This window comes from Lutra lutra, chromosome 5, assembly GCF_902655055.1.
Source record: "Lutra lutra chromosome 5, mLutLut1.2, whole genome shotgun sequence".
NCBI classification, from domain to species: domain Eukaryota; kingdom Metazoa; phylum Chordata; class Mammalia; order Carnivora; family Mustelidae; genus Lutra; species Lutra lutra.
Window position 1 is genome coordinate 45239807 of NC_062282.1, and position 25997 is coordinate 45265803.

At 37.5% G+C, this 25997-nt stretch overlaps 1 long non-coding RNA gene across 2 annotated transcripts in view; it reads right to left on the reverse strand.

Annotated features, from left to right (window-relative positions):
- Positions 1-25997, reverse strand: part of LOC125100743 (uncharacterized) — a 229100-nt gene that overhangs the window by 168399 nt on the left and 34704 nt on the right. For both annotated transcript variants that reach the window (XR_007127641.1, XR_007127642.1), the window contains one exon: positions 19599-19888. This is a non-coding gene — a long non-coding RNA (uncharacterized LOC125100743). The remainder of the gene's footprint in view (positions 1-19598; positions 19889-25997) is intronic.

The window sequence follows — 25997 nt, forward strand, 5'->3', positions numbered from 1 at the left end:
AGACCATTAAGGAGTTGCAAAGAAGTGCCAATGACTTTAAGTACTGTGTGACAGAATGCTTACACAGTGTCAACATCACAATTAGTGTAGCAGGTGCTTCTTCTCCCCATGTCCCTCTTGAGCCTTAGCATTTGAGTGCATACCAGCTTAGCTTTCCAAACATGACTCCGCATTTCTTTGGCTGCATCTTTTGCTAGCCTCTGGAGCCCACTCCACTCACCTGCCTGGCAGGCCAGAAGTGCTGAAGATTAATACTTCCAGAAGCATCTCAACCAATCCTTAAAGAGAATTGGTAGGCGCCAGTGGCTCTCAAATTTAGAGGGCATCAAAATCACCTGACGAGGTCTTTGTTAAGTCACATATAGCTGAGTCAAACCCTGGAGATTCCAATTCAGTAGGTATGGGGTGAACTTAAAATTCTGCATTTTTAGTAAGTTCCCAAGTGATGCTGATAGTGTTGTTCTTGGGACTAAGAACCACTGGGGTGCAGGTACCCTTCTGTCCTTGCTCCTCAAGGGCGTAATACTGAAGTCCATTGTTTGCACGAGGTACATTAGTCTGCTTGGGCTGCTATAACAAAATACCATGGACTGGGTGGTTTAAACAACAGAAATTTATTTTCTCAGTTCTGGGAACTAGAGGCCTAAGGTCAGGGTGTCAGCAGGTTTGGTACTTCATGAGGTCTCTGTCCTGGGCCTGTAGATGGCTGCTTTCTTGCAATGTCCTCACATGGTGTTTGCTTTGTGCATGTGCTTCCCATGTATTTCTTCCTCTCCTTGTAAAAATCTCAATCTAATTGTATTAGAGCCCCAACTTTATGATCTCATTGAACTTTAATTGCCCTTTTAAAGGTCCTATCTTCAAATATAACCACATTGGCCCTGAGGGCTTCCATATATGAACTATGGGGAGACACAAATTAGTCCACAACACTGGCTTTCAGAACTCTCCAGGCAATTAAGTTCCAGCTATTGAAAACACACACTTTGCCTTCTTTTCTTTGTTTCAGCTACTCACTTCCCCACTGGTGTTTCCTGAAATTATGTTCCAAATAAATTACTTGTGCTCCAGTCCTTATCTCATAAGATGATTCTATGACAGACCAAATTCAAACAATGTACAGAATTAGAAGTCAAGAGATGAAGTGTAATTCTAGGTTTGTTGCTAACTAATCTTAGAGTGCTGAGTGATTGGATCTAAGTATCAGTTTCATCATATATTAAATATATCTATCACTCTCAGCTTTGACTAACTTAACTGGACAATGTGAGGATATGTATCACTTCTGACTCTTCAGCTATAAGTAACAGAAAACTATCTTAACTTAGGCAATAAAGGGTCACTCACTAGTGGAAGGTTAACAGGGAACTTACATAGGATAGGAACAAAAATTTTCCATGTATGCAGATACTACTTGACCTCCTTGCCTATGGAAGGATGCTCATGTAGCAGGGGGTCATATGAAAGCAAAACCAAGATGATGAACCCCAAGAGGGAAATTATACAAAGGTACAAATAAACTGAATATGTTGTAGATGTGGGATACTGTTGAGGTAGGTACCATCTAAATTAATAAGCAGTCCCATCAACCAAGCTTGGAGGACTACCACTTTTGAAGTATGTGACTCCAGTTTCATGGAGTTCCATGTCAAGCAAGCTGCTGACATTCTCAATGGAAAAACCAGGGAAAATAGAAATGCATCATGCAGATGATAGTTGTTGAATATCATTCAGTACCATCTTGGTGTATCTCTGCACCCACGTTCTTTTTTTTTTTTTAAATCATATAATCAGTACAGAAAGTTCAATCACATTGTTTTCAAGGCTGATTATGCAAAATACTTGTTTCTTAACAAAGCATAAGCTAAAGGTATTTTTTACTGCATTACATCACTTGCATTTTTAAAAGTTTCTATTATAATTCTAATTAGTTAATATACAAAGTAATATTATTTCAGGTGTACAATATAGTGATTTAAAACTTCTATACAACACCCAGTGCTCATCACAAGTGCATTCCTTAATCCTCTTCATCTATTTAATTCATCCCCCCACCCGCCTCCATTCTGATAACCATCAGTTTGTTCTCTAAGTTTCTTGGTTTGCCACCCTCTTTCTTTTTCCCTTTGTTCATTTGTTTCATTTCTTAAACTCCAAATACGAGTGAAATAATATGGTATTTGTCTTTCTCTGACTTACTTTGCTTAGTATAACACTCTCTAGCACCATTGATGTCATTGCAAATGGCTAGATATCATTCTTTTTTAGGGCTGAGTAATATTCGATTGTATATATATACGACCTCTTCTCTATCCATTCATCAGTCATTGAACACTTGGGTTGTTTCCATAATTTGACATATAGTTGTGGATTCATTTCTGGGTTCTCTATCCTGTTATATTGATCTGTGTCTATATTTATGCCAATACTATACTATCTTGATGCCTACAGCTTTGCAATATAACTAAAGTAAGGAACTGTGATGTCTCCAGCTTTGTTTTTCATTTTCAGGATTGCTTTAGCTATTCAGGGTCTTTTGTGATTCCATACAAATTTTAGAATTGTTTTTTCTGGGAATCTTGACAAGATGGCAAGGAGTAGCAGACTGAAATGACATATGGTTGCAGGAGTTCAGCTAGATAGTTATCAAACCATTCTGAACACCTAAAAACTTAAAGGAGATTGAAGAGAAGAAGCACAGCAATTCTAGGAACTGAAAATTGACCACTTTCTGAAAGGTAGGACATGCGGAGAAGTGAATCCCAAGCAACTGGAAGATAGACTGCAGGGGGAGGGGTTGGCTCCCGGCAAGTGGTGGAGCAACGGAACACAATATAAGAACTTTTAGAAGTCTAGTCCACTGAGGGACATCGCTCCAAGGTTAACTGGGGTGGAGCCCTCGTGGGGACAGTGTGGTCTCAGGTCCTGCGGGGTCACAGAAAGACTGGGGGTGTCTGAAGTGTGGCAGAGCTCCCAGGTATCAGAGCGGGGAAGCTGACTACAGATACAGAGTCAAGGACTGAGCTTTTAGCTCAGGGTTACCTTAAACCTTGATCCGTGGCACTGTCAGGCCACAGTTCTTCAAGCAGGGACACCACAAGTGGCAGATCTGGGGAGACTGACCTTCCTCCTCCAGAAGAGCAGTGCGGCAGGAATCTGCTGGGTTTGGAGCCCCAAACAAGGCTGTGCAACAGGGATAGAAATGCTTGGTCACAGGCTTCATGAGCTCAGAGTGCAGCTGGAGACCAGGGAGATGGGAGTAATTGACCACTTTCCTCTGAGGAAGCACTAAGGAGTAGGGCCCTGAGCTCTTGGCTCCTCCAGGCCAGAGATTGGGAGGCCTCCATTTTCATTCGCATCCTCCAGAGCTCTACAGAAAGCATTCAGGGAACAAAAGCTACCGAGAGCAAACCCAAGCAGATTGCTTAGCCTGGCCCTTGGTAAGCGCAGTGCAATTCCGCCTCAGGCAAAGACACTTGAGAATCACTGAAACAGGCCCCTCCCCCAGAAGATCAGCAAGAACATCCAGTCAGGACCAAGCTCACTGATCAAGGAGAACAGTGGAACTCCAGAGCTATGGGAAAAATAATGCAAGCAATTCATGGCTTTCTCCCCATGATCCTTTAGTCTTTCAAGTTAAATTAATTTTTTTAATTTTATTTTTTCTTATTCCAATCTTTTAAACTGTTCCTCTTTCCTCTTTTAATGTTTTTTACTAGGTTATCTTAACAACAACTTCTAAAAAATATTTTTTAAACCTTCATTATTATACTCATATTTTATCCTTCATTGTATTCAACCTTACTTTTTGTATACATATAGGGTTGTTTTTTTTCCCTAGAAAATGTTGGGATACAATTTCTTCTAATAGATCAAAATATATCCTAAATCTAGCACAAGGCTTTGTTGTAGTCTCCAGCCTGAGCACATTCTCTCATCTTTTTTCCTTTTTTTCTTTTTCCAACCAACTTATCTTATCAATTCCTTTTTTAGAATTTGTAAAAATTTTCATCTTTATAGTCATATTCCATCTCTTCATTGTGTTTACCCTTATTTTTGTATAAATATATAATTTTTTTCTTTTTTTAAGATTTTGGGAGTTAGTTTCTTCTAAGAGACCAAAATATACCCAAAATCAAGTGTGCAGCTCTGTTCTATTCACCAGTCTTATATATATATATATATATATATATATATATATGTATATATATATATATATATATATATATATTTCTTATTTTCTTAAATTTCTTTTGACCCATTTCTTCTCCCCCTGGTTTGTGGTCCCTTCTAATTTGGTTAGTGTACATTTTTCTGGGGTATTTGCCACCCTCTTACTATTTTATTCTCTCATTCATATGTTCATATCTGGAGAAAATGACAAGGCAGAAAAACTCACCACAAAAAGAAAAAAAAGTGGCAGTACCAATGGCTAGGGACCTAATCAATATAGACATTGGTAATATGTCAGATCTAGAGTTCAGAATGATGATTCTCAAGGTGCTTGCTGGGATCAAAAAAGCCATGAAAGATATTAGAGAAACCCTGTCTGGAGAAATAAAATCCCCTTCTGGAGAAATAAAAGATCTAAAATCTAACCAAGCTGAAATTAAAAAAAAAAAAAAAAGCTATTGATGAGGTACAATAAAAAATGGAGGCTCTTGATGTTAGAATGAATGAGTCAGAAGAGAGAATTAGTGATATAGAAGACCAAATGATGGAGAATAAAGAAGCTGAGCAAAAGAGAGGCAAACAACTACTGGACCACAAGTGGTGAATTCGAGAGATAACTGATGCCATAAGATGAAACAATATTAGAATATTAGAATAATTGGGATTCCAGAAGACGAAGAAAGAGAGAGGGAGAAGAAGGTATATTGGAGCAAATTATAGTAGAGAATTTCTCTAATATGGCAAAGGGAACAAGCATCAAAATTGAGGAGGCACAAAGAAACCTCCTCAAAATCAATAAAAATAGGTCCATATCCTGTCATCAAATAATAAAACTTACAAGTCTTAGTGACAAAGAGAAAATCCTGAAAGCAGCTCTGGACAAGAAGTCTGTAACATACAATGGTAGAAATATTAGATTGGCAGCAGACTTATCCACAGAGACCTGGCAGGCCAGAAAGAACTGGCATGATATATTCAGAGCATGAAATGAGAAAAACCTGTAGCCAAGAATACTATATCGAGCTAGGATATCATTGAAAATAGGAGGGGACATAAAAAGCTTCCAGGACAAACACAAACTAAAGAATTTGCAAACACCAAACCAACCCTACAGGAAATATTGAAAGGGGTCCTCTAAGCAAAGACAGAGCCTAAAAGTAGAAAACCAGGAAAGAACAGAGACCATATACAGTAACAGTCACCTTACAAGCAATACAATGCACTAAATACATATCTTTCAACAGTTACCCTGAATGTAAATGGGCTAAATGCCCCAATCAAAAGACACAGAGTATCAGAATGGATTAAAAAAAAAAAAACTACTGATATGCTGTCTACAAGAAACTCATTTTAGACCCAAAGAAACCTCCAGATTTAAAGTGAGGGGGTGGAATACAAATTACCATGCTAATGGACATCAAAAGAAAGCTGGGGTGGCAATCCTTTTATCAGATGAATTAGATTTTCAGCCAAAGATTACAATAAGAGATGAGGAAGGACACTATATCATACTCAAAGGATTTGTCCAACAAGAAGATCTAACAATTTTAAATATCTATGCCCCTAACATGGGAGCAGCCAAATATATAAACCAATTAATAACAAAATCAAAGAAACACATCAACAATAATACAATAATAGTAGGGGACTTTAACACCCCCCTCACTGAAATGGACAGATCATCCAAGCAAAAGATCAACAAGGAAATTAAGGCCTTAAATGACACACTGGACCAGATGGACATCACAGATATATTCAGAACATTCCATCCCAAAGCAACAGAATACACATTCTTCTCTAGTGCACATGGAACATTTTCCAGAATTGATCACATCCTGGGTCACAAATCAGGTCTCAACTGGTACCAAAAGACTAGGATCATTCCCTGCATATTTTCAGACCACAATGCTCTGAAGATAGAAGTCAATCACAAGAGAAAAGTTGCAAAGAATTCAAATACATGGAGGCTAAGGAGCATCCTACTAATGAATGAATGGGTCAACCAGGAAACTAAAGAATAATTGAAGAAATTCATGGAAACAAATGATAATAAAAACACAACTGTTCAAAATATGTGGGACACAGCAAAGGCGGTCCTGAGAGGAAAGTATATGGCAATACAAGCCTTTCTCAAGAAACAAGAATGGTCTCAAGTATACAAACTAAACCTACACCTAAAGGAGCTGAAGAAAGAACAGCAAAGAAAGCCTAAACCCAGCAGGAGAAGGGAAATAACAAAGATCAGAGCTGAAATCAATGAAATAGGAACTAAAAGAACAGTAGAACAAATCAATGAAACTAGGAGCTGGTTCTTTAAAAGAATTAATAAGATTGATAAGCCCCTAGCCAGACTTATCAAAAAGAAAAGAGAAAGGACCCAAATAAATAAAATCATGAATGAAAGAGGAGAGATCACAATTGACACAAAGAAATACAAACAATTATAAGAACATATTATGAACAACAATACGCCAGCAAATTTGACAATCTGGAAGAAATGGAGGCATTCCTAGAGACCTCTAAACTACCACAACTGAACCAGGAAGAAACAGAAATCCTGAACAGACCCATAACCACTAAGGAGATTGGAGCCTTCATCAAACATCTCCCCCCCCCCCCCCCAAAAAGAGTCCAGGCCAGGCGGCTTCCCAGGAGAATTCTACCAAACATTTAAAGAAGAATTAATACCTATACTCCTGAAACTGTTCCAAAACATAGAAATGGAAGTAAAACTTCCAAACTCATTTTATGAGGCCAGCATTATCTTGACCATAAAACCAGACAGACTCCTTCAAAAAAGAGAATTACAGACCAATATCCTTGATGAACACAGATGTGAAAATTCTCACCAAAATACTAGCCAATAGGATCCAACAGTACATTAAAGGGATCATTCACCACAACCAAGTGGGATTTATTCCTGGGCTGCAAGTTTGGCTCAACATCCACGAATCAATCAATGTGATACATACATTAATCAAAGAAAGAACAAGAACCATATGATACTGTCAATAGATGCTGAAAAAGCATTTAACAAAGTACAGCATCCTTTCTTGATCAAATGTCTTCACAGTGTAGAGAAAGAGGATACATACCTCAATATCATCAAAGCCAACTATGAAAAACCCATGGTAAATATCATTTTCAATTAGGAAAAACCAAGAGCTTTTCCCCTAAGGTCAGGAACGTGGCAGGGATGTCCATTATCACCACTGCTATTCAACATAGTACTAGAAGTCCTAGTCTCAGCAATCAGACAACAAAGAGAAATAAAAGACATCCCAATCAGCAAAGAAGAAGTCAAACTCTCACTCTTTGCAGATTATATGATACTTTATGTGGAAAAGCCAAAAGACTCCACTCCAAACCTGCTAGAACTTGTACAGGAATTCAGTAAAGTGTCAGGATAAAAAATCAATGCACAGAAATAAGTTGCATTTCTTATACACCAATAACACCAATAACAAGACAGAATAACAAGACAGAAGAAAGAGACATTAAGGAGTTGATCTCATTTTATAATTGCACCCAAAACCATGAGACACCCAGGAATAAATCTAACCAAAGAGGCAAAGAATCTGTAATCAGAAAACTATAAAGTACTCATAAAAGAACTTGAGGAAGACACAAAGAAATGGAAAAACCTTCCACGTTCATGAATTGGAAGAACAAATATTGTGAAAATGTCTATGCTACCTCAAGCAATCTACAAGTTTAATGCAATCCCTAGGAAAATGCCATCAACTTTTTTTTTTCAAAGAAATGGAACAAATAATCCTAAAATTCATATGGAACCAGAAAATGCCTTGAATAGCCAGAGAATGAAAAAGAAAGCCAAAATTGGTGGCATCACAATTCCAGACTTTAAGCTTTATTACAAAGCATAATCCTTAAGACAGTATGGTGCTGGCACAAAAACAGAAACATAGATCAATAGAACAGAATAGAGAGCCCAGAAATAGTCCCTCAACTCCATGGTCAACTAATCTTTGACAAAGCAGGAAAGAATGTCCAATAGAAAAAAGACAGTCTCTTTAACAAATGGTGTTGGGAAAATTGGACATCCACATGCAGAAGAATAAAACTGGACCATTACCTTACAGCACACACAAAAATAGACTCAAAATGGATGAAAGACCTCAATGTGAGACAGGAATCCATCAAAATCCTTGAGGAGAACACAGGCTGCAACCTCTTTGACCTCAGCTGCAGCAACTTCTTCCTAGAAACATCACCAAAGGAAAGGGAAGCAAGGGCAAAAATGAACTATTGGGACTTCATCAATATCAAAAGCTTTTGCACAGCAAAGGAAACAGTCAACAAAACCAAAAGACAACTGACAGAATGGGAGAAGATATTTGCAAATGACATATCAGATAAAAGGCTAGTATCTAAAATGTATAAAGAACTTATCAAACTCAACACCCAAAGAACAAATACTCCAATCAAGAAATGGGCAGAGGACATGAACAGACAGTTCTGCAAAGAAGACATCCAGAGGGCCAACAGACACATGAAAAAGTGCTCCACCTCACTCGGCATCAGGGAAATACAAATCAAAACCACGATGAGATATCACCTTACACCCATCAGAATGGCTAAAATTAACAAGTCTGGAAATGACAGATTTTGGAATGGATGCAGAGTAAGGGGAACTCTCCTACACTGTTGGTGGGAATGCAAGCTGGTGCAGCCGCTCTCTAAAACATCATGGAAGCTCCTCAAAACATTGAAAATAGAGCTACCCTACAACCCAGCAATCACAGTATTGGGTATTTCCCCTAAAGATACAAATATATTGATCCAAAGGGGCATGTGCACCCAAATGTTTATAGCACCAATGTCCACAATAGCCAAACTATGGAAAGAACCTAGATGTCCTTCAACAGATGAATGGATAAAGAAGATGTGAGATTTATATATATATTATATATATATAATATATATATATTATATATATATAATAAAAACATATATTATATATATAATGTAGCCATCAAAGGAAATGAAATCTTGCCATTTGCAATGACTTGGATGGAACTAGAGGGTATTATGCTGAGCGAAATAAGTCAACCAGAGAAAGACAAGTGTCATATATCTCCCTGATATGAGGAAGTTGAGAGGCAGAGTGGGGGGTTTGGGGAGTAGGGAAGGAAAAAATGAAACAAAATGGGATCAGGAGAGAGACAAACCATTAGAGATTCTTAATCTCACAAAACAAACTGAGGGTTGCTGGGGGGAGTGGGGTATGGAGAAGGTGGTTGGATTATGGACATTGGGGAGGGTATATGCTATGGTGAGTGCTATGAAGTGTGTAAGCCTGACATTTCACAGGCCTGTACCCCTGGAACAAATAATACATTATATGTTAATATAAATAAGTAATAAAAAAAGAATCGTTTTATAAGTAATTTAGGAGATGCAACATGGGGGGTTAAGGGGGTAGGAGAAGAGTAAATGAAACAAGATGGAATTGGGAAGGAGACAAACCATAAGTGACTCTTAATCTCACAAAACAAACTGAGGGTTGATGGGGGGAGGGGGGTTGGGAGGGGGGTGGGATTATGGACACTGGGGAGGGTATGTGCTATGGTGAGTGCTGTGAAGTGTGTAAACCTGGTGATTCACAGACCTGTACCCCTGGGGATAAAAATATATTATATGTTTATAAAAAATAAAATTTAAAAAAAAGTAATTAAAAAAAAAGAAATGCTGGTGGTATTTGATAGAGTTTGCTTTAAGTGCACAGATTGCTTTGGGTAGTATAGACATTTTAACAATATTTGTTCTTCCAATCCATGAGCATGGAAAGTTTTTCCATTTCTTTATGTCCTCTTCAATTCATTTTTTAAGTGTTCTACAGTTTTCAGAGTACAAAGATTTACCTTTTTAGTTAGGTTTATGCCTAGGTATTTTATTGTTTTGGTGCGATTGCAAATCAGATCAATAACCTAATTTCTATTTCTGCTGCCTCATTACTGGTGTATAGAAATCCATTCATGATATAAACCCTCAACAAAGTTGGTTTAGAGGGAACATATCTCAGTATAATAAAGGCCATATATGAAAAACCCTCAGCTAATATCATCCTAAATGTGGATAGAGTGTTTCCTCTATGGTCAGGAATATGACAGAAATGTCCACTCTCACCACTGTTATTCAACATGGAACTAGATGTCATAGCCACAGCAATCGGACAACAAAAAGAAATAAAAGGCATACAAATTGGCAAGGAAGAAGTCAAACTTTTAACTATTTGCAGATGGCATGATGCTCTAAGTAGAAAACCTGAACGACTTCACCAAAAGATTGCCAGAACTAATAGACGAATTCAGCAAATTTGCTGGGCATAAAATCAATGTGCAAAAATCTGTTACATTTCTATACACAAATAATGAAATAGCAGAAAAAGAAATCAAGGAATCAATCCTATTGCAATTGCACCAAAACCATTTTTAACCTAACTAAAGAGGTAAAAGATCTGCACTCTGAAAACTATAGACTATTTATAAAAGAAATTCAAGAGGACACACAGAAATGGAAAAACATTGCATGCTCATGATTAGAAGAACAAACATTTTTAAAATGTCTATACTACTCAAAGCAATCTATGCATTTAATGCAATTCCTGTAAAAATACCACCAGCATTTTTTTACAGAGCTAGAACAAACAATTCTAAAATTTGTATGGAACCCACACAGAACACCACAAATAGCCAAGCAATCCTGAAGAGAAATAAAGCTGGAGGCATCACAGTTCTAGACTTCGAGCTATATTACAAAGCTATAGGCATCAAGACAGTATGGTACTGGCAGAAAAAAACAGATATATATAGATCAATGGAACATGATAGAAAACCCAGAAAAATGAACCCACAACTATATGGTCAACTAATCTTTGACAAAGCAGGAAAGAATATCCCATGGAAAAAAAAGATGGCATCTTCAACAAATAGGGTTGGAAAAACTGGACAGTAACATGCAAAAGAATGAAACTGGACCACTTTCTTACACTATACACAAAAATAAATTCAAAATGGATGAAAGACCTAAATGTGAGACAGGGAACCATCAAAATCCTAGAGGAGAACACAGGAAGAAACCTCTTTGTCCTCAGCCATAGCAACTTCTTAATAGACAAATCACCATAGGCAAGGGAAACAAAAGCAAAAGGAACTTTTGGGACTTAATCAAGATAAAAAGATTCTTCACAGTGAAGGAAAAAAATCAACAAAACTAAAAGCAACCCACAGAATGGGCTTTGCAAATGACATATCAGATAAAGGGATTCAAAATCTATAAAGAATTAATCAAACTCAACACCTAAAAAACAAATAATCCAGTTAAGAAATAGGCAGATGACATGAATTGACACTTTTCCAAAGAAAACATCCAGATGGCTAACAGACACATGAAAAGATGTTCAATGTCAATCATCATTAGAGAAATTCAAATCAAAACCACGATGAGCTACCACCTCACTCATGTCACAATGACTAAAATTAATAACACAGGGAAAAAAAGGTGTTGTCGAGGATATGGAAAAAGTAGAACCCTCTTACATTGTCGGTGGAAATGCAAACTGGTGTAACCACTCTAGAGAATAGTATGGAGGTTCCTCAAAAAGTTAAAAATAGAACTACCCTATAATCCAGCAATTGTACTGCTAGGTATTTAACCAAAGGTTACAAAACTACAGATTTGAAGGGTTACATGCACCCTTATGTATATAGAAGTACTGTCAACAATAGCCAAACTATGGAGAGAGCACAAAATGTCCATCGACTGATGAATGGATAAGAATACATGTATACATGTACAATGGAATATTACTCATCCATTTCCAATGGCATGGATGGAGCTAGAAAATATTATGCTAAGTGAAATTAGTCAGCCAGTGAAAGACAAATACCATATGATTTCACTGAATCATATTTAGAAAAAATTTAGAAAGAAAACAGATGAAGGGAAAAAATAAAAGGAGAGAGGGAAACGAACCATAAGAGACACTTAACAGTAGAGAAAAAACTGAGGGTTGATGAAGGGAGCTGGGTGGAGGATGGGCTAGATGGGTGATGGCCATTAAAGAGGGCCCTTGGGATGAGCACTGGGTATTGTATGCACAGGATGAATCACTGAATTCTAGTCCAAGACCAAATACTGGATTGTATGTTCACTAAATAAAATTTAAATAAAATTAATAAAATAAAATCATATAGTTTTTTCTGGCTTGCTGATAGATCTGCTGCCAGGTAATCTTTCTACCTTTGTAGGTTGCTTACCCAAGCTGCTATCAGTATTTTCTCTTTGTCTCTGAGATTTGCAAGTTTCACTATTATGTATCATGTATCACTATTTTTATTGATTTTTGTGGGGGTGGTTCTCTGTGCCTCCTGGACTTGGATACCTGTTTCCTTCCCCAGATTAGGGAAGTTCTATACTTTGTTCCAATATACCTTCTGACCCTCTCTCTCTTTCCTCTACTTCTGGGATCCCAATTACTCTAATATTGTTTCACTTGATGGTATCATCTATCTCTCAAATTCTCCCCTCATGATCCAGTAGCTGTTTTTCTCTCTTTTCCTCATTTTCATTATTCTCCATCATTTTGTCTTCCATATCACTAATTCTCTCTTCTGCCTCATTTATCCTAGCATGGAGCCTCCATTTTTTATTACATCTCATTAATAGCCTTTTTACTTTGACTTGATTAGATTTTAGTTATTTTATTTCTCTAAAAAGAGATTCTCTTATGTCCTTTATGGTTTGTTTGTTTTTTTAAGCCTAGCTATTATCTCTATAATTGTTATTCTGAACTCTAGTTCTAACATTGTACTTATGTCCATGCTGACTAGGTCCCTGGCATTCAGTACTGCACCTTGTTCTCCTTTTGGAGGTGAAATCTTCCATCTTGTCATTCTGTCCAGAGAAGAATAGATCAACAAGAGAACAAAATATTAAAATGGCAAAAACAGCCCCAGAGAAATATACACTAAACAAATCCAAAACAACCAGAACTGAAAGAAAAAATTAAAAAAAAAAAAGACAATATAGGCAGGTGGATAGAATAGATAGAACAAAGCAGGACAGCGACCTGCAGAAGAATGAAACTGGACCATTTCCTTATACCACACACAAAAAATAGACTCAAAATGGAAGAAAGATCTAAATGTGAGATAGGAATCCATCAAAATCCTAGAGAAAAACACAGGCAGCAACCTCTATGATCTTGGCCTTAGCAACTTCTAGCTAGAAACGTCTCCAAAAACAAGGGAAACAAAGGCAAAAATGAACTTTTGGGACTTCAGCAAGATAAAACCTTCTGCACAGCAAAGGAAATAGTCAAAAAACAAAACAAAACAAAACAAAAAATAAACAACCATCAGAATGGGAGAAGGTATTTGCAAATGTCTTGTCAGATAAAGGGCTAGTATCCAATATCTATAAAGAACATATCAAACTCAACACCCAAAGAACAAATAATCCAATCAAGAAATGGGCAGAAGACATGAACTGACATTTCTCCAAAGAAGGCATCCAAATGGCTAACAGACACATGAAAAAGTGCTCCACATCACTTGTTATCAGGGAAATACAAATCAAAACCACAGTGAGATACCACCTCACACCAGTCAGAATGGCTAAAATTAACAAGTCAGGAAATGACTGATGTTGGCAAGGATGCAGAGAAAAGGGAACCCTCTTACAATAGGAATGCAAGCTGGTGCAGCCACTCTGGAAAGCAGTATGGAGTTTCCTCAAAAAAGTTGAAAATAGAGCTACCCTATAACCCAGAAATTGCACTAGTAGGGACTTAACCCAAATATACAAATGTAGTGCACCCCAATGTTTATAGCAACAATGTCCACAATAGCCAAACTATGGAAAGAGCCCAGATGTCCTTCAACAGAGGAATGGATAAAGAAAGTACACACACACACACACACACACACACACAATGGAATACTACTCAGCTATCAAACAAAAGGAAATCTTGCCATTTGCAACAACACAGGTGGACCTAGAGGGTATTATGCTAAGTGAAATAAATCAATCAAAGACAATTATATGACTTCACTGATATATGGAATTTAAGAAACAAAACAGAGGATCATAGGGAAAGAGAGGAAAAAATAAAACAAGATGAAATTATAGAGGGAGACAAACCATAAGAGACTCTTAATCCTAGGAAACAAACTGAGGATTGCTGGAGGGAGGGTGTGGGGGGATGGAGTAGCTGGGTGATGGACATTAAGGAGGGCTCATGATGTAATGAGCACTGGGTATTATATAAGACTGATGAATCACTGACCTCTACCCTGAAACTAATAATACATTATATGTTAATTAATTGAATTTAAATTTAAAAAAATTTTAAGAATATACTCATGTACTAATGTAAAAGATTGTTATTGTCTTCCTGCTATTGTCCATAATTATTTACTATAGCATCTGAGAGTTATGGCAAAGAAACTCATCAGGAAGACTTAAAAAGGTATTGAATTAGGAGTTTGATTAAATTCCTTTGTAAGGAGGTCTATCAACGAATTGTTTTCACATTCCGTAATCCTATGAAGAGGCTAGGGACAGGTGCAAATAATACCAATCATCTGATATTTTCTATAGAGCTTGACTTGGTGACTATAGTATTGAAGTTGGCTAGGAGCAGGTGTGCTACATTATGTCTTTGGTTTAGTCAGAACCTTTTTATGTGACTTGGACATATCCCTTCTTCTTCCTAAACCTCCACTTCCCCATTCCTAAAAAGAGGATTGGATTATATCTTCACAGCTTGAATCTCATGTTTCACAACTGAAAGCTAACTGAACAATAAGCAGCCCTATTGCAGAGTCAGGGAGTCAATATACCATACTGAGTTCCCATGGAGCCAAAGTCTGGGCTGGGTAGCCCAAGAGACCTGAGAGAGATAGACAGAGAGAGCAGCAGCAGGTGGCCACCACTGTTAAGAAACACCACGGACTCCCATGGATAATACTTGGGCTTTGAGAATCGAATTCTGCCCCCTGGATGGAAGCCCATTCAATATTTCCATCAAGCAGTAATTACCTGAGTGGAGGCTGTACCATAGGTTGGTCCCAATCACTTAGAATAAAATACCAAATAGAATGAAAAAGGAAGCAGAAGGGAAGGTAAAACTGCACCTCTATATTCACCTCCTTCTCAACTACAATGATCTTGAGAGTGCCTTCCTTTGCCACAAAACTGCAGAAACAATTTTTCTCCATAAAGAGGTGTGTGGGTGAGGGAGGTGGGAAATTATCACATGTTAGCCTTTCTAGATACTCTACTGATTTGTCTGAGACTTGTGCTTCTATGACAGTAAATCAGAGCTAATAATGACAATGCCAGCGTGTGAAGATCTGTAGCCTGAAAGGACAGTGACAACGTTTAAGAATTCCTTCTCAAGAGCTGTGGTTACAGCCTCATAACATCAGGCAGGGCAAATTATGGATCCCAGGGGAAAACCCAAGTTTCTGGAAACATTCCCTCAGAACAGCTTCGAGGCAGCAGGAGAAAGGACTCAGGATGGTAGGGGGAGAGCAGGTTATTTCATCTGTGATTCACCTGCAGTAGGACAGGGCCACTCAAAACCATTCCATGAACATGACTTTCACAAAAACAAACTCCAGAGTTCTATCTCTGACTAAATGGAGTAACAGGGACCAAATCTGCCCTTCTACATGAAACTATTAAGTATGCTCTAATAAATGAAATGCATAAAATAATGGTTTCAAGACCCTGGCTATCAGGCAGTAAGACAATAAATGAATACATTGAACTCTGTCATTATCCCAGGTTCTTCTACTGAAAGAAGAGAACACTTTCCCATCACCTCACAAATCTACAGATTCAGAGACAGCAAATGATTGTGGGAAGTGTCACCAAGAACTCCCCTCAATTTTGCATTGTTATTTAAATAAGTTTCCCAAATGGAAAAATGTTCTCATCAGCAAGAGTTGGGGTAGACCTTCTGTCCTTGTCTGTAGCACATTGCATTTTCCAAAGTAATCCACACAAAAATCTTCCATCCCACATATTCTTCTTATAATGTGACCTCAACATTTCTTTAAGAGATAATCTGTTCTCTCTCTTTGAATCTGGATGGGATTATAAGTACAATGGAAATGATGCTGCAAGTTTTCTGATGTTGAGCTATGAAGGGTATTAGAGATTCTTCCTTGCTCTCCCTCTTAGGACATGTACCTGGGAGCACTGAGAGAGCAGATAAGAAGTCCAGCCACCCTGAAGTTGTCATGCTAGAGAAATCACATGGCGAGACTATATAGTGAGAGAGGAGATCCACACATTCCAGTCCCCAGCTGCTTGCCCCTTCCCAGTAGAGGCACCAGACAGAAAAGTGAGCAAGCCTTTTGTTGCTTTCACCTCCCAGATTTTAAGCTACCCAGCTGAATCCAAGTGGGGCATAGATGGGCAGTCTCTACTGAGCCCTACCCATATTGCTGATTCATGAGAAAATAAATGCTATTTTTAGCTATTAAATTCTGTGTTGGGTTGTTAGGTAGCTGAAACATTTTCCAACCTCCTCTTGTTTAGGAGGGCAGGTGTAGATAAGTTCAATGATCTTTTGGGGATGAGGGTAATGATCAGGATGATGGGGTGGCCATTCTGGCATCTCTTTCACATTATTAGTCTAGGAGATTAACCATGTTGTAAGGTCAGAGCATTTCATCATAACTGCTTTTGAAATCTGGTTCAAGGCAGTGATTCCGTTCTGCCCTATTAGGCAAAAATTAAACAGAAGAGGAAGTACTCCTGGTGGGTAGTGTGGGAATAAAAGAATCATTTGATCTGCTCCTAGATGCAGTGGTACAGTTTCTAAAGATGTGTGCTATTTTAAAAACCAATAAATCATTTTAAATAATGCAAAGGTTGAGAAGATTAGGACTTCTGTATATACTTAGAGAATTGAGAGCCCATGCCTTTTCTTCTTGTGGGATAATATTACCTAGAATGAATTCATTTGCTTGTCATAAGAGGTCATTTACAAACCAACTCAAAACACTTTCAAGCTAAACCTAAAAGTAGTAAAAAGATATGTTATCTGACATTTCATTAATTTGAAATTTCTGAAAACCAAAACTTCTTCTATCCCCCAATTCAATTTTTCAAGCTACTAACTGGTACCAATTTTCACAGTTAATGTGAATAATCAGATGAATTTCTTGGAATTAGAATACACCCTAGTAAGGAATTGTTATGTATTACCCCTATCAAATTTAGGGGCAAAATAAATTAATCTCTGCCTCACAAAGATTAATCACAAGCCTTTTGTTGCAAATCTCAACTTTTACATAGGATAATTTAGAATGGAAATAACATGGGTTAGCATTTAGTACACTCTCAACTAAAAGTCTGAAACTTACAATTAGAAGAATTATGGGTTTCTTAACTTGGAGATGAGCAATGGACCATGAGAACATTTTCACTATGTGAAAAGCTGTTATGTGTAAGTAAGCTGAGAGGATCTGTGATGCTATGAGTGCACTGTCAGAAGGATACTACAAGGAACTTTACTTTGGATTAATAACAATAATAATAATAATAATACAGTTGCAATAATAATAACAAATTCTCTGATAATTACATCTATTCAACAAAGAAATGTGTTCCCTGTTGCTAGTATATTTAAGTTAAAACTAATCAATGGCATGTCAGAGCCAAGCAGAAACTAAATGAAACTACATTCACCAATAGAATTTAAGTGCCATGAGATCAAGGATCATGAGCAATCATTCTGTTTTATCAAATGTCTTAACTACACTGCCTGGCACAGTGCCAGGCCTATATATATCACTCTCAATAAGTAACTTTGCACTGACGAATGAACACAATGCAGAGTAGTTGTGTTAAGTGACCCATCCTAAAGGACAAATACCATTATTCTACCCTTCCCTTTGTAAAATCCTGAGGACAAGAGTATTTGAGCAACTGATTCAACTTGCCCAACCACATGCAAACAGCTGATGCGACACACACGAGCTGACAAAGCAGAAGTTATTCTTTGGATTCCAACTTGAGACATTTTTTGCATGTATTTTAAAGCACTAATCTAGCTGTCCAAAATGCCTTTGTTCCAATAGAATAATAATCAAATTTTAGTTCAACAGCTGTGTGCAATGCATATTTAAAAAGAACATTTTTTGAATTGCTCCCATTTTCATTTTTCCATACTGCTCAGTTTTTCAGTGTTGATGACATTAAAACCATAGTTGAAAAGAGTAGAAACAAAGAACAAAGTGAATACCCACTAATCTCCCAGGACATATTGGTTAGATATGAGAGCTTTTCTCTTTAGTGTTAAAAGGGTTGTCCTAATCTGGACAGAAGGTCAGCAAAGTTTATCATAATGGCCCAGACAGTAAATATTTAGGCTTTGTAGACCATATAGTTTCTACTGAATTTCTCCCCTCAGCATAAAATCAGCCACAGATGATAGTTAAATGATTGAACATGGCTACTCCAGCAAGATTTTCTTTACAAAAGTAAGTGGCAGACAGGATTTGGCCTGTGAGCCATAGTTTGATGACCCCTTTTCTAGACCATGTATTTTGCTTATATGGTGCCTTATTTTCACATAGGTCCAAGCCATATATTGTTTCATTTGAGCCTCAACTGGGAGTTTGAGACAGCAAGTATTTTATTTTTTTTAAGATTTTATTTATTTATTTGACAGAGAGAGAGAGAGATCACAAGTTGGCAGAGAGGCAGGCAGAGGGGGAGGCAGGCTCCCTGCTGAGCAGAGAGCCCGATGCTGGGCTTGATCCCAGGACCATGAGATCATGACCCAAGCCAAAGGCAGAGGCTTAACCCCCTGAGCCTCCCAGGTGCCCTGAGACAGCAAGTATTTTAAACCCAATTTTGGAAAGCAAAGTGCTAAGGTTCAGAAAGCTACAACTATTTGAACAGGGTCACAGAGAAAGTTGTTTATAGGGTCAGAACTAGAACTATGGTCTGTGAACATCTATTCTGCCAGCTGTTAAGCCACAATATCTTATTTTCCTCATATCTACTCATAGACAAGTATTTGTCCACACATATAACATGATTTAAAAGGACTGAAATATAGTTCCCACACTGGTATGACCTTGTGCTCAGATTTTCACCAGCAGAAATTTATTTCTCTGAGTAAAGACACAATCTACTTTGAAAGAGAAAATTTCTTTTAGATGATGTATTATTAGGGCATTGTCAGAGCAGGAGACAGAAACTCAACTGAAACTGGCTTAGGCAGAAATAAAAAGGTTGGGGATTTATTGGCTAACTTAACTGGGAAGTTTAGGGATATGCTGGCATCAGACACAGCTGGATCCAGGGTGTAGTCTCTTCCCACTTGATTGTCCCACTGTTCTCCATATTGGTGTCACCCTCAAGAAGGTACTCACCATGTAGTGTCCCTCAATATTTCCATGCTTAGACCTTTGTAGCTCTAAGAAAATGGAAAGGAAGGCTGTCTTCCTCAGCAGTGTCAACCAGAGGCTTAGGGTTATCTCTTTTGTCCCAAGTTAGATCATATGCCCATCCCTGGGAAATCAATCAATCCAAACAATCTAGATGAAAGCCATGTGTTGATTGGCTTATGCATCATGACTCATTGGCCCCTGCAGAGATGGAATCCCAAGGATATGGACTGAGGGCTTGGGCAGTGTAGCTTCTGAAATGAAAACTGGGTTTTCTGTTGTCAGAAGAAAGTAGAATGGATTCTGACAGCAAGAAGTACAGGTAGGTGTTCACTATGAAGGAGCAAAACACAATTTATATTACAACCTACATTCATTAATCAGTACTATCCAGTACAAAATAATCCCACAGAAATTTATCATTCAGTTGTTTTGCAGACCTTGAGACAAGTTAATTTTGAGGAGAGAGGTGATAAAACCAATCTAGCCCTTAGGCATAGGGAAAAAGTGATGCTTAGATTCACATGCCTCATTGGTTCTCTGCATAAAAATTTGTGCCATGTTGGTTTTCAAGTTGAGCTTCTCTGGAATGCAGTATGAATTGGCCTCCCCAAGTTTATCCACACCTCAACTTTCTCTTGCCTTTCTGTACTACAAAAGACAGAAAACTAAAATTCTTGATTTCTTGCTGTCACTTGCAAAGGTGAACAATGAGATTGAGAAAATATTCCTGGAAAGGGCTTATATAAACACAAAGACTTGCTAGTAATAGATGTTTTTTATTCCTTCTTCCTGCCTGGAAGATGTAAATGAGGCCCAGGGATGCAGCAGCTATCTTGTAACCATGAGGCAACATACACGAAGACAAACAATCATAGAACTATTATAGAAGCCCTTGACCTCTCAACTTCCTGTAACATGAGATAATTAACTTCCTTTGTTAACACCACTGAAGTCAGGTTTTCTGTTTTCTTGAAGCTGAAAGTACTCCTGTCTCATGTTTTCCAAATGAATCTAATGTTGCTTAGGATACTAAGAAACTGGGACCAAACACGTCCAAGCAGCATCCCCCAAATGCTACACATTAATAGATCACTCATAAACTTGAACACTTTGGTTTACCCTGTTGGAGGGCTATTACTACCAAGTTTTTACTATTTCCTTCCAAATGTTTAGAGAGACCCCTGGGAACTCTTATAGCCATATGGACCAAGACCTGAAAGGAAATACACCAGTTTTCTGTTTACGTTTACACTGGGACATGATATTTACTTAGTTAGCCACTTTCCTTGGAAAGTCATGCTATAAAACTGCAAAACTCTTTCCAAAAGAAATATGTTGACTTTTTCTTCCACAATTGTACCTAAGTGATACTTGGGAAATGCTAGGAGGCACAGTAGATAAACATTTTAATCTTCATTAAGTTTCCCAAAATATGCAAGAATTTAAGTCCAGAAAGACAAAAAGATATAAAAGTTTCAAGATAACATAGGTAAGGATTTGCATAGAGAAAATTTTCTATAATTTCTTCAGTAGAGGACAACAGAAAAGATTTCTCTAAATAGAAAGTGAACAAAATGAAGTAAAAGAAGTAGAAGTTTTTACTTAAGAGAAGTTTTTACCATAAAAGAAGTTTTTACTGTAATTATAACCTACCCTTCACCAAGAGGCAAGAAAAATAGCACAATGTGCTCTTTCTTCCTGGGGAGACAGTTTCAACTCTTTTTTTTTTTTTTTTTTTTAAAGATTTTATTTATTTATTTGACAGACAGAGATCACAAGTAGGCAGAGAGGCAGGTAGAGAGAGAGAGAGAGAGGGAAGCAGGCTCCCCGCTGAGCAGAGAACCCGATGCGGGGCTCGATCCCAGGACCCTGAGATCATGACCTGAGCCGAAGGCAGAGGCTTTAACCCACTGAGCCACCCAGGCGCCCCTCAACTCTTTTCTGATGGTATAAATCCTCTTCATCTTTTATCCAAACCAACACTTCTCCATAAACTATTCTCCATTAGAAAGATCTTAGTTAAAATTATCTAAAATATAACTAATCATTTAAAATAAAATCTAACAACAACAAAAAGCTTTGTGTTGATCTTATTATTTCACCGCTTCCCACAACTGTAAAACATTCTCTGTTATATGATGTGGGGTTTTCAGCTTGTGTTTCCTTTTTTGTCCCCAGTATTCTTAAGTTTTATTTCACGTATCTATCTCAATTCTCTTACAATACAAAGGAAAAAGCTGAATTCTCCACAGGACCTTAGGTACAGTAATTTTCTCCCTAATCTCAATTTTCTCCTCTGTTAACAAAGGAACTTGAATTGTCATTAAGTGGATTTCAAATGATTTTTTAGTTAAGAAAGCTTTATTCGGAAAAATATTTCCCAAAAGTCCAATATTCAAAAGAAACAATGCATAACCAGCCTGATTGGACATGGTGTGCGACCTGGACACCCCTCCCAAAATACAAGAAGGACCCCTAAGGATCTCCAGTATCCTCTAAGATTCTGTAGAGCACTGTTTGAAAAGAATTTATTTATGACATCTTGGTTCCCTTCCAGCTCGGTTTTGTTCCCATGATTCCATTCTATTGTTCTGGCATTCTTACTCTTAATTTGATGAGATGCGTAGTACTCAACCTAATTATACATCTTTCAGTTTCTGTTTATCTCCCCATTTATTCAGGAAACATTTTCAGAACAGGGATAATATCTTATTTACTTATCTTCTATGTTTATTCAACAAATTTTTGACCCCACATCTGTCCCTAGCATCATATGAGGATTGAATAAGCTAGGAATAAATGAGGTGACAATACTTGGAATGGTGTTGTAAGCCCAACATTCTGTGCTCATGTCATCTCACAGTGCCAAAGACCCAAGGCACTAATCAAATTGCTTCACAAGATTTTGTTCACCTATAAACCTCCACATGTGAAATATATCCAAATATGCATTTTCCCCTGGTGGATTCCTGGAAATCTGCCCATAAATTTGAGAGGTGTTCACCGCAGAATAATGGCTAGCATGTATAGGCAGCCCCCCATGGATGAGAATTCAGATACAAGACCTCATTTGGTCCTCACAGCAATGCTGGAGGGCAAACCAGGCAGCTACCATTTTTCCATTGGCCAGGAAAGTAAGTCCTAGAGAGATTTATAGTGATTCCTATAAGAAGGTAGAATTGAGCCTTGAAGTTGATTTCCTGGTACATAGACACCTTGCCCAGCTCTTTCTATTAATTCACACTGACATCTAGGGGGAAAATAAAAGTTGTATCCCCTTACTCCTTTGGTCTAAATGGGTAGGAGGGCAGATTGTTTAAGAAAAAATCCTAATTAAAGAATATATGAAGAAAATTTTATTAATGTTTTCACAGTTTTTGATGTAGTACATTAGTGGACAGTGTGTATAATAGTTACAGAAACAGACTGGGAAGTCAGACTGCCTCGGGTCCACTTGTGGTTCTCCTATTGACCAGCTGCATAACCTTAGCAAGTGGATTGGTCTTTGCCTGCCTTAGTTTCCATACCAGTAATATGAGGATAATAACAGTATATACATCAGGATTGCTGTGAGAATCATGAGTTCATATAACTGAAGTGTTTAAATGAGTGTTTAATCCATAGTAAATGCTAAATAAGTCTTTATTATTATCCCACTATTCAATGACTACAGAAGCATACAGAGCCAAACAAGAAAGCCCTCCTCCTCTACATCTTCACTACCTACCCATATGGAATCTCAGCCAACTGTATTATGTATGTCCTTTCCATAGATTTTCATACATATATAAACACATATACATTTATACACTGCAAAAACAGTATCATATCATATGTATTTTTAGTAATGCTTTTTCCCTATATATATATGTATGTGTGTATATATATATATATGTATAGAGATATATCTATATTAGCATGTAGTGTTTTGATTCTATTCTCTTAAATGGTTGTCTGTTACTGAATAGAATGAATCAAACATGATTTATTCAATCAATTACCTACTGATAAAACTTTAGATTGTGTCCTCTTATATTACAAACAACATGGTAATAAACTTACTTGGACATTCTGCACTCAAGATAGAGTTTGGTGTGAGCTGAATTGTGTCTCCTCCCTCCAAATTCATATGGTGAAGGCTTCAGCCCCCATACCTAAGATATGACTGCATTTGGAGACAGGGTATTTTATTTTTTAAAATATTCTTCTTATTTATTTATTAGAGAGAGAGAGAGAGCATGAGAGGAGAGAGGTCAGTGGGAGAAGAAGACTCCCCACTGGGCAGGGAGCCCAATGCAGGATTCAATCCCAGGACTCCAGGATCATGACCTGAGCTGAAGGCAGTCGCCCAACCAACTGAGCCACCTAGGCACCCAAGACAGGGTATTTTAATTAGACTTTTCTGGTTGGAGACCACAGAGTTAATTTTTATAGAGTAATTCAGCTAAAATGAGGTCATTATGGTGGTCCCTAATCCATTACAAATGGTATCCTTATAAGAAGAGAAAACTGTGATGCAAACACACATGGAGGAAAGACCACGTGAAGACAAAGAGAGAAAGGCCTTAGAAGAAACCAGCCCTGCTGATCCTTTGGCTTGGGACTTCCAGCCTCCAAGAACTGAGGGAAAATAAATTCCTGTTGTTCAAGCTACCCAGACTATGTATATTGGTACAACAGCCCTAAAAAACTTAATATTCATTTCTAGAAATGAAGTTCTGGGGGCAAATTCTGTCACATTGCTTTTCTGATCATTTCTCAATCCCTTCAACAGTGTAAAATACTGCTCATTCCCCTATATGTATACTCAGCAACGCATTAAGGTATTATAAAATGTCAAACATTCTCAGACTCACTTCTAACACTCAGGATGCAGTTTGCTGAAAAGAAATGCTAAAGGGTAAATGACAAAGAAAACATATATATGTATATTATATGTATATATAATGTATATGGTATTATTATCATGATTATTTTAGTGGAGAATCTGCTGTTAGCCCCACCACCATCTCTTCATTTTCCAAACAATTGTCAAAAATCTCAGTGCAACTCTTATATGTCCACTGCAGCATTATTCATAATAGTTAAGGTATAGAAACAACCTAAATATGTGTCAATGGATGAATAGAGAAAAAAATACACACACACACACACACAATGGAGTATTATTCAACCTTAGAAAAGAAGGAAATCTTATTTTTTGCAACATGTAGATGAACCCAAAGAATATCATGCTAAGTGAAACAAGCCAGACACATGAAGAAAAATCCTGCATGATCTCACTTATATAATGAACATAAAATAGTCAAAATCATAGACATAGAGAGTAGAATGGTAGTTACCAGGTCTTGATAGGGTAAATGGGGGAGATGCTGGCTAAAGGACAGAAAGTTTCAGTTACCCAAGACAAATAAATTCAGAAAATCTAATGTACAGCATGTTGACTATAGTTAACAAGACTATATTGTATACTTGATATTTGCTAAGAAACTAGATCCTGGGGCGCCTGGGTGGCTCAGTGGGTTAAGCCTCTGCCTTCAGTTTAGGTCATGATCTCAGGGTCCTGGGATCGAGCCCCGCATCAGGCTCTCTGCTCAGTGGGGAGTCTGCTTCCCTCTCTCTCTCTGCCTGCCTCTCTGCCTACTTGTGATATCTGTCAAATAAATAAATAAATTGTTTAAAAAAATAAAAAAGAAACTAGATCTTAAGTGTTTTCACCATGAGAGAGAGAGAGAGAGAGACAGTAAGAAAAAGGAAGGAAGGAAGAAAGGAAGAAAGTTTCTATGAGAGATGATTAATCAGATGTGTTCCTGAGGTTTCACCCTAATCCTTCATCTTATTCTTACTTTCACCTGAATTCCTATAAATCTTGTATGTGTTCTTACCACCTCTGGTCTTTCCTCTATTCCAATTCATCTAGCACATCGCCACTAGTGATTTTAATACTTTTGTTAGCATAAAAGTAAATGTCAGAAAGGTTAAGATTAAATGATCCTTAATTCAAATTAGTGGGCTCTGATATAGTCACATCTTCCTAAAACATAACTACAGGCGGTCCTAACATCCATCACTTGTTTCTTAAGTGAGAGCTTCCAATTGGTGTGCCTGGGTCTTGATCCCTCAGCCTTGGGGTGGAACTGTTGCCCTGGGCCAATTAACTTCATCTAATTACCCCAGTGTGTGTATAAATATGTTAATATTTTATGTGTTACAACATGAAAGAGGTTAAAAAGCACTGGCTTGAGTCACTCCCACTTGGTATTTTATAAAGCAGCTAAATATAAAATCTTACATTTGTTTTATATGTCCAGTATATTTTTTAGAAAATTAGTGAGTAGGAAGAATAAATGACTTGAAAAGATCTGGTAAGAATATGTGTGT